This window comes from Callospermophilus lateralis, chromosome 6, assembly GCF_048772815.1.
Source record: "Callospermophilus lateralis isolate mCalLat2 chromosome 6, mCalLat2.hap1, whole genome shotgun sequence".
NCBI lineage: Eukaryota > Metazoa > Chordata > Mammalia > Rodentia > Sciuridae > Callospermophilus > Callospermophilus lateralis.
Window position 1 is genome coordinate 128,695,058 of NC_135310.1, and position 8,990 is coordinate 128,704,047.

Sequence of the window (8,990 nt, forward strand, 5' to 3'; positions counted from 1 at the left end):
AGAACAAGTTGTCCAGTACTAAGCACTAATCTGTCTTCTTTTTTTTAAAAAAAAAAAAAAAGAGAGAGAGAGAGAGAGAGAATTTTTTTTAATATTTATTTTTTTTTTAGTTATTGGCGGACACAACATCTTTGTTTGTACGTGGTGCTGAGAATCGAACCCGGGCCGCACGCATGCCAGGCGAGCGCGCTACCACTTGAGCCACATCCCCAGCCCTAATCTGTCTTCTTAACATTAATTTTTCTTCTCTAGATTTTAATTTAATTTCTTAAAAACTTCCTTGACAGGAATACAGGGAGTTTTTCATTAGACATTAACAATTTTCGTTCCACAGCTGAATCATGGCGTTTAGAGCAAACAAATCCATTCTTAGAAGTAGTTGCATTAATTGGGAAAGCCATGTTTTTTCCTTCATAATTAATGGTCACATGAGAAGTCACAACTATACTTATTAAAGGAATACAAAAACAAACCAGCCCATTCCCAGAAATATACTGAGCTCCTCCAGAGGTTGGACGCCTTGTGCCATCCACCTCAGTAGGGCCTTGCCATTGCCTGAGTCAGGGGAGGGGCGCAGCAGTCACCCTTCCCGCCCATGGATGTGTTCTTGTTCACCATGCAGAAATCTCTCTAAACCCCATACTGCTGGGATTTTTATGGAGGCTTCATCACATAGGCATAATGAATTAACATCAATTTGCAATTCCTCTGCCCTTTCCAGAGAATGGAAGGTAGGAATAAAAGTCCCAAGTTTTAATTATTGCTTCATTTTCCTGGAACCAGCTCCAATCCAATAATCACCTCACTAAAGGAAAAGATACCCTGATCACTCAGGAAATTCCCAGGGACATATGACCTCCATGTCAGATGCTACCTACTGCTTAAGAAGTTACAAAGTGATAGAGCACAGTTTAGCATGCATGAGGTCCTGGGTTCAAACCTCAGCACTGGAAAGGAAGGAATAAGTTACAAAGTTCTTAGGAGCTGTGTCAGGAACTGGGGTCAAACATCAACTATTAGAACAAAACATTGTCCTAGCACACTTATTACTCAGAAAATTACTAGAGTTTCCTACTGGGTGCTGTGGTGCACACCTGTAATCCTGGCAACTTGGGAGCCTGAGGCAAGCCTTAGCCACTTAGTGAGGCCCTAAACAATTTAATGTCTCAAAAATTAAATAAATAAATAAATAAATAAATAAATAAATAAATAAATAAAAAGGGCTGGGGATGCAGCTCAGTGGCTAAGCACCCTGGGTTCAATCCCTGATACAAAAACAAACAAACCACACACATCAAAAAATTGCTAGAGGGGATGTAGTTCAGTTGATAGATTGCTTGCCTTGCATGCATAAGGCCCTGGGTTCAATCTACACCACCACCAAAAAAAAAAAAATTCTAGAGTTTTAGGAGGTCTGTGCCTGAATTGGTGACAGAGAGCAATATATATATATATTCCACAGGTGAATATTGGTATTTTTTTTTTTTTTCAGTACTGGGGATTAAAGCAATGTATGCATTATCACTGAGCCACATCTCAGGATTTTTTTTTTTTTAGATGGCCTCACTAAGTTGCTGAGGCTAGCCTTGATCTTGAGATCTTCCTGCCTCAGCCTCCCTAGTCACTGGGATTATAGGTATGCACCACTGTACCTAGCTGAATATTAGTATTTTTCTTAAAATCATGCTACTACCACCACAAGGAAAATGGAGAAATTAGTTTCTTTACTTTATTCTTAATTTTATTTATCTGATGTATCTTTAAATTTGATTCCCCCCCCCCCACTTAAGGCAACCAATGAGATACAACATTAGCCACCTTTTTTTTTTTTTTTTTTTTTTGAGACAGAGTCTCACTAAGTGTATTGGGTTCTTGCTCAATAGCTGAAGCTGATCTGGAACTTGAGATCCTTCTGCCTCAGCCACCCAAGTCACTGAAATTACAGGCATGTGCCACCCCAATCAGCTAAAATATAAAGTTTGTAATTTCCACATCCTGTCAATATTTAATATTGTTATAAATCTTATTAGTGTTATCCACTCTAGATGTGTGTACACATTGTGGCTTTAATTTGCATTTGTTTGATAACTAGTGGTGATCTTTTCAGGTTCTTGTTAGTGACCTGCATATCTTCTTTTGTGTTTTTCGAACATTTTGTGCATGAACACAAGGATTGCTTTTCCCTTTTTATTGAGTTGTAAGCATTATTTATATCTTCTGGAAAATATATGTTTGCAAACTCTTCTCCCTTTTGTGAATTGCATTTTTTATTTCCTTAATTATGTTTATCAAAATTTAGTTTCTGCTGGGGTTGGTGGTGCATGCCTGTAATCCCAGCCACTCTGGAGGCTGAGGCAGGAGGATCAAAAATTTAAAGCCAGTCTCAGCAACTTAGCCAGGCCTTAAGCAACTTAGTGAGACCCTATCTCTAAATAATATATAAAAAGGAATGGGGATGTGGCTCAGTGATTAAGGGCCCTTGGGTTCAATCCCCAATACCATTTTTTTACAGTTCATTTTTAATCTTGATTAAATCTATTCCATCACTTTTTTTGTTTTATATTTTATTTTATTTTGGCACTAGATATTGAACCCAGGTACCCCCCCACACCCCCAGCCCACTTTTTTTTTTTTTTTTTTTTGGTATTGGGAGTTGACCCCACAGGCACTTAAACTCAGAGCCACATTCTCCATCCCTTTTTTATTTTTTTATTTTGAGACAGGGTCTCACTAAATTGCTTAGGGCCTCGCTAAATTGCTGAGACTGGCTTTGAATTTTTTTTTTTCTTTCTTTCTTTCTTTTTTTTGGCTTTGAATTTTTGATCCTCAGCATGCTGAGCCACTGGGAACATAGGCATGTGCCATCACACTGGATCTCTTTTTATATTTTAAAATTTTGAGACAGGGACTCCTAAGTTGCCTAGACTCACCTCGAATTTGCAATCTTCCTGCCTCAGCTTCCTGAGTCTCTGGGATTATAGATATGTTCCACTATACCTGATTTAGACAAAAAAAAAAAAAAAAAAAAAAAAAATCTCCCCCCAGTACTGTTAACTGAATCCAAGGTTGCTTTACCACTGTGCTATATCTCCAGCCCTTTTCATTTTGTTTTTGAAAATTTTGAGATTGGGTCTCATAAAGTGTCCAGTCTGGTGCCACTATGCCCGTCTTAGGAAAAAAAATCTAGTAAGAGCACAAAATAAAAAGTTTAAAATGTAAAACAAGAGCTGGGTGCAATGATCCACACCTAAAATCCCAGCAACTTGAGGCAGGAGGATTGCAAGTGAGAGGTCAGGGTGGACAATTTAGTGAGACACTGTCTCAGAATTTTTAAAAATGAAAATGGCAGGCTGGAATTGTGGCTTAGCAGTAGAGTGCTCACCTAGCATGTGTGAGGCCCTGGGTTTAATCCTCAGCACCACATAAAAAAAATAATAAATAAAATGAAGGTATTGTGTCCAACTACAACTAAAAAAAAAAAAAAATTAATTAAGAAAAAGAAAAAAGAAAACAAAAGAAAATGGCTTGGGATGTAATTCAATAGTAGATTGCCCCCTTGGGTTCAGTCTCCAGTACTGCAAATAATATTAATCATCATCATCATCATCATCATCATCATCATAAATATGTATATATTTTAATCTAATCTAATTTTACAAAAATTTTTCTGTGTTTTTTAGAAAAAGATTCTTAGTAGTTTTAACTTTTTTTTTTTTTTCTATTTTTGGAACCAGGGATTGAACCTAAGGGCACTTAATCACTGAGCCACATCCCGTCCCTTTTTATATTTTATTTTCAGACAAAGCCACTAGATTGCTTAGAGCATCACTAAGTTGCTGAGATTGGCTTTGAACCTGCAATCTTGCTACCTCAGCCTCCAGAGCTGCTTGGATTACAGGTGTGAACCACTATGCCTGGTGTGAATTATTCTAATTTGTGTACTGATCTTTAAAAAAAAAAAAAAAAAGAAAGAAAGAAAGAAAAAAAGAAAGAAAAAGGAAAGAGACTAGGAAGGAAGAATAAAGGAAATGGGACTGAGGATGTAGCTCAGTGGTACAGCACTGAGACACTGGAATGAATCCCTAGTACCTAAAAAAAAGAAAAGAAAAGAAAAAGGACATGAAAGAAAGTATACATTGATACACATTACAGTAGAAAGCCCCTGATTCTGGTTCTAGTAGAGCCCTTATTAGCTACTGGCTGTGTGACTTTGTTAGTCACTTGTTAGTCAGTCACTGTGTGAACTGCATCTGACTAGAAGATCTGAGAACTCAGATTCAGACATACTTTGAAAACATGTTGGAGAAGCTGGGATTGTGGCTCAGCGGTAGAGCACTCACCTCTCACATGTGAGACCCTGGGTTCGATCCTCAGCATCACATAAAAATAAATAAACAAAATAAAGATATTGTGCCCATGTGCAACTAAAAAATTAAAAAAAAAAAAAGAAAAGAAAAGAAAACATGTTGGAGACACTTCCTGATTCATGGACATTTGGGATTATCCCTACCCCCACCCCCTCCATGAATGGGCACACAGGATATGACAAGTGTTCCCCATTCTGAGTCTTAGTGAGGATTGCTAATGCACCCAGCAGAGAGGAAAGAAAGGAGCATGTATTTACAATGCATTTCAGTACCTGGCTGCTGTCCCATTTGGGTAGCATTGAAAAACTCTGCAGGAAGCAGGAGAAATGGATCTGGGGAAATCTGGCTAGTCTTCCCAGGTTCCATGCCTGTCATAGTCTATGACCATACTTTCCCTTTGAGTACTACTGAAAGACCCCAGCCCAGCAACCTTAGGCTTAGTTACAAAATTATTAGGGCACGTCACAAACCTGCAGACAATGTGTTTTTCAGATAATCAGTTAAGTGTGACCGATTGAAAAGGGAAAAACAGGATGGTTGGGAAAGAGCAGAAAAACAGATTCCAGGGCATGCCTGAATAAACAGGGGCTAATAAGCAGGAACAGAAAAATCAGAATGCTCATATGTAACTGTCATGTGGTATTGTTTCAGGAACATAAAATGAAAAATAACTTTACCCTTTAGGTAACCTATATGCTGGGTTCAAAATAGCCAATAAGAAACCTGTTGCTTACCGCGTGCGCGAAACCTGCCCCTTGACCCTATAAAAAACCTGTACCCCAAAGCCCGGTGTGCCAGCTCACCGAAGCTCCGGCTGAGGTTTCGCTGAGCACCCACAGGCGTCTGTGTCTGAATAAACCTCATGCGGTTGCAGCCAGTGCCTCGTGCGTCTTTCTTGGACAGGGAGTCGGTGGGTCTTTCACTACTAATAGTGTGGATTAAATATGTTCCTAGATCAACCTAAAAACACAATTATTATTTATTACTCCATTTCTAGGAATAAAAATAGGTTCCCAATACTGGCCTATCAGTTTAAAAGTAAACCTTTAGAATACAAAACTTCAGGGAGTTCGGACTTGGTGTGTGAGGGAGTGGCTCTTTTGTCAGTGTTTTTGCCTTTCTGGGTGGCTATCCAGAGGGAGGAGGTGGGTAGCTGTGTCTCAGGAATGCTTAAGAAGGGGCTGGGGAGTGTGACCTACCTGTTCTGGTTGACTATGACATCCTATAAAATAAAGACCAAAACATGCACTTAGTTTCCACATATCCTTCCTATCAGGAATTCTGTACCTCCTTTCTTCCTTCAAATGTCAGCTGAAAACTCTTTTCCCCCAGTAAGTTGTATACTCATTACTTACTCATTAAACTGTCCTGTTACCTGATATGTCCTTGCTAATGTGGACTCTGCAGCCAGTTCTTTTGTGATAATTTCTCTGTTTCAGTCTTAAAGGGTAAGTTCTGCCTCCAAAGATTAAGAGCTGGTGGAGAGCCGGGACCAGCCTTGAGTTCTTAGCTGGACCTGTCAGGAGACCATGATAGGCCCCATTTATGGAATTCTCCCTGAGTGTCACAGCCCACGTGGAAATGTTTTACGTGAATTCTTTCTTATAATGTTTGCAACAACCCTACAAAGGAGGTGCTATTATTATTCCTGTGCATAAAAGAGGTTAAGAGACTTCTCTAGTGATACAACTAGAAGAGCCAACATTTAAACCCAGGGCTGTCTGAATCTATCCATAGTTCTTAACAAGATTGCAGACTCTCTGGGCTGGAGGAACTAGACAAGCATTGGTCCCTCCCATTAGAGATAATCTTCACTTCCCTTTCTGCTTCTCTCCAGCACATTCCAGCTCACAACATGGTGCTCCTTCCTGTGGAATCCCTCTGCTCTCCCAAGAGGGGGTGGGGCGTCTCTCACTTTTAGAAGCTCACTTGCTGGCTGCTAACACTTTTTCTCCAGCTTTGACTTGGACTCCAAGCTGGGTGACCTCCTCAGAGACCTTAGTGATGTACTCATCCCTCTCCTTTCAGATCCTGCTCTAGCTCCCTCAGCCTGGCCAGCAGGAGATGCCGCTGGTCCTCCAGCTCCTGCTGCAGCCTCTCAAAAGTTGTTTCTACTTGTTGTTTCTTGTTTTCAATCTGAGTCTGTAAGCAAGAGAAAGATGGGCATGGTTAGGGAGGGGTTCACAGAGCTGGTTTCCGGAAAGATTATTGATGTACTTAAGAGGAATAGGAGGCTGGGGTTGTGGCTCAGTGGTAGAGCTCCTGCCTCACATGTGTGAGACCCTGGGTTCTATCCTCAGCACCGCAAAAAAATAAATAAACAAAATAAAGATATTGTGCCCCCATGTATAACTAAAAAAATATTTTCTTTTTTAAAAAAAAAGAGGTATGGGCACTAAGGAGCTTTAAGACTCAATCCTCCAAATAAGACTATGGTAAATTGATAGGTCTCAGGATAAACTTTCCATGATGAGGGCTATGCTATCATCTTAGCTAGAGATTCTAATAATTATGCCACATTGTGCTCTGAGGGCCACATGGAGCTTTTTTCAAAGCACCTTTGTTTTAGTCAACTTTTTTGCTACTATGACAAAATGATCCAACCAGCACAACTGTAGAAGAAGAAGAGTTTATTTGAGGGTTCATAGTTTCAGAAGTCTCAAGCCATAAAACAGCCAGCTCTATTCCTCAGGGCTCAAGGTGAGACAGGAACAACATGGCAGAAAAGTGTGGCAGAGGGAGGGGGCTCAAGTGGTGGTGAGAAAGCAGAGAGAGAGACTCCACCGTCCATATACAAATTATATACCCCATAGCCATGCCCCCAATTCAGCACTTCCTCCAACCACACTCCACCTGCCTATAGTTACCACTCAGTTATTACCATCAGGGATTAATTCACTGAAGAGGTTAAGACTTTCACAACCCAATCATTTCTCCTCTGAACCTTCTTATATTGTTTCACACATGAGTTTTTGGGGAATACCTCACATCCAAACCATAACAGCCTTCCACATCTACAATGCCATCTTAACTCTACTGTACTTTCTTTAGAGTTAGGTGGAGATGATTATGGTAAATTTTTAAGAAATTAAGGCAAAAGGAAGTTGTGATTAGAATCAACACATGTTGGTGGACAAGTATGTCATCCTGGTTTTAGCCACTGAGGTCAGTCACAATCTACTATGCATCATTTGATAGGAGTAGAGATCTAGAGAGATCTTTCTGTCCTGATAGTTCATCTCTTTGGTCAAGTTACCAACATTCTTTCTTTCTTTCTTTCTTTTTTTTTTTAAGGTACTGGGGACTGAACTCAGGGTCACCCAACCACTGAGCCACACCCTATTTTTTTTGTATTCTATTTAGAGACAGGGTCTCACTGAATTGCTTAGCACCTTGCTTTTGCTGAGGCTGGCTTTGAACTTGCAATCTTCCTGCCTCAGCCTCCCAAATTGCTGGGATTACAGGAATGTGCCTGTAATATATTTATATATTTTATATATTTACATATTTTATATGTATGTATGTCCACCTGTCTCAAAATGAAAAATAAAGGATTGGGGATGTGGCTCAAGTGTTAGCCCGCTCACCTGGCATGCATGCGGCCTGGGTTCTATCCTCAGCACCACATACAAACAAAGATGTTGTGTCCGCCGAAAAACTAAAAATAAATAAATAAGTATTCTCTCTCTCTCTCTCTCTCTCTCTCTCTCTCTTTAAAAAAAAAAAAGAAAGAAAGAAAAATAAAAAGATCTAAGGATGTAGCTCAGTAGTAAAGTACCTCTAGTACTTGGGTAGCCAAGGCAGAGGATCACAAGTTCAAAGCGAGTCTCAGCAATTTATCAAGGCCATAAGCAATTTAGTGAGACCCTGTCTCAGAATAAAAGATCAAAAGGGCTGGGGATGTGACTCAGTGATTAAGTGCCCCTGGGTTGAATCCCCAGTACCAAAATAACAACAACAAAATCCCACCCCCAAAAAATCCTGTAGTAAAAGGATGTCAGGAGTGTGGTGATGTATGCCTATAATCCTGCAACTTGCAAGGCTGATGCAGGAGGATTACAAATTTTAGGTAAGCCTGGGCGGTTTATGGAGACCATGTCTCAAAAAATAAAGGGCTTGGGACATAGCTCAATAGTAGAGGGCCACTGGGTTCAATTTTCCATACCATAGATAGATAGATAGAGAGACAGACATACATACAGACAGACAGACAGATATTCACATGTTCAATGTCAGTTAGAAAACTGTCCAGGTGCCAGTAACCACCAAGAAATTCTTGGCTATCTTATAGGATTTGACTATCCTATAGGGTTTGGAACATGTGCCATAGCCACCTAGTGGGCAAAATAGTGATTACAACCATGATAGCTTTCATCACGACAAGCTGGATCCCCTCATTGCTTACTTCCTTGCTGATTCTCAAGAATTATGGATTAAATTGAATCAGGGGCTGGCAGCTCAGGTTTGTAAATACAGTGCTTTGGAATCAGGATGGGATTAGGGTGATGCAAGGGCATACATGTGTGCCGGATTCTGTCCTTACTGAAAGGCTGGTCTAGTTCTCCAATAATGGAAAGCATTTATTTTTAATGGAAAGCATTTTTTTCTGCTTCCACTACCACC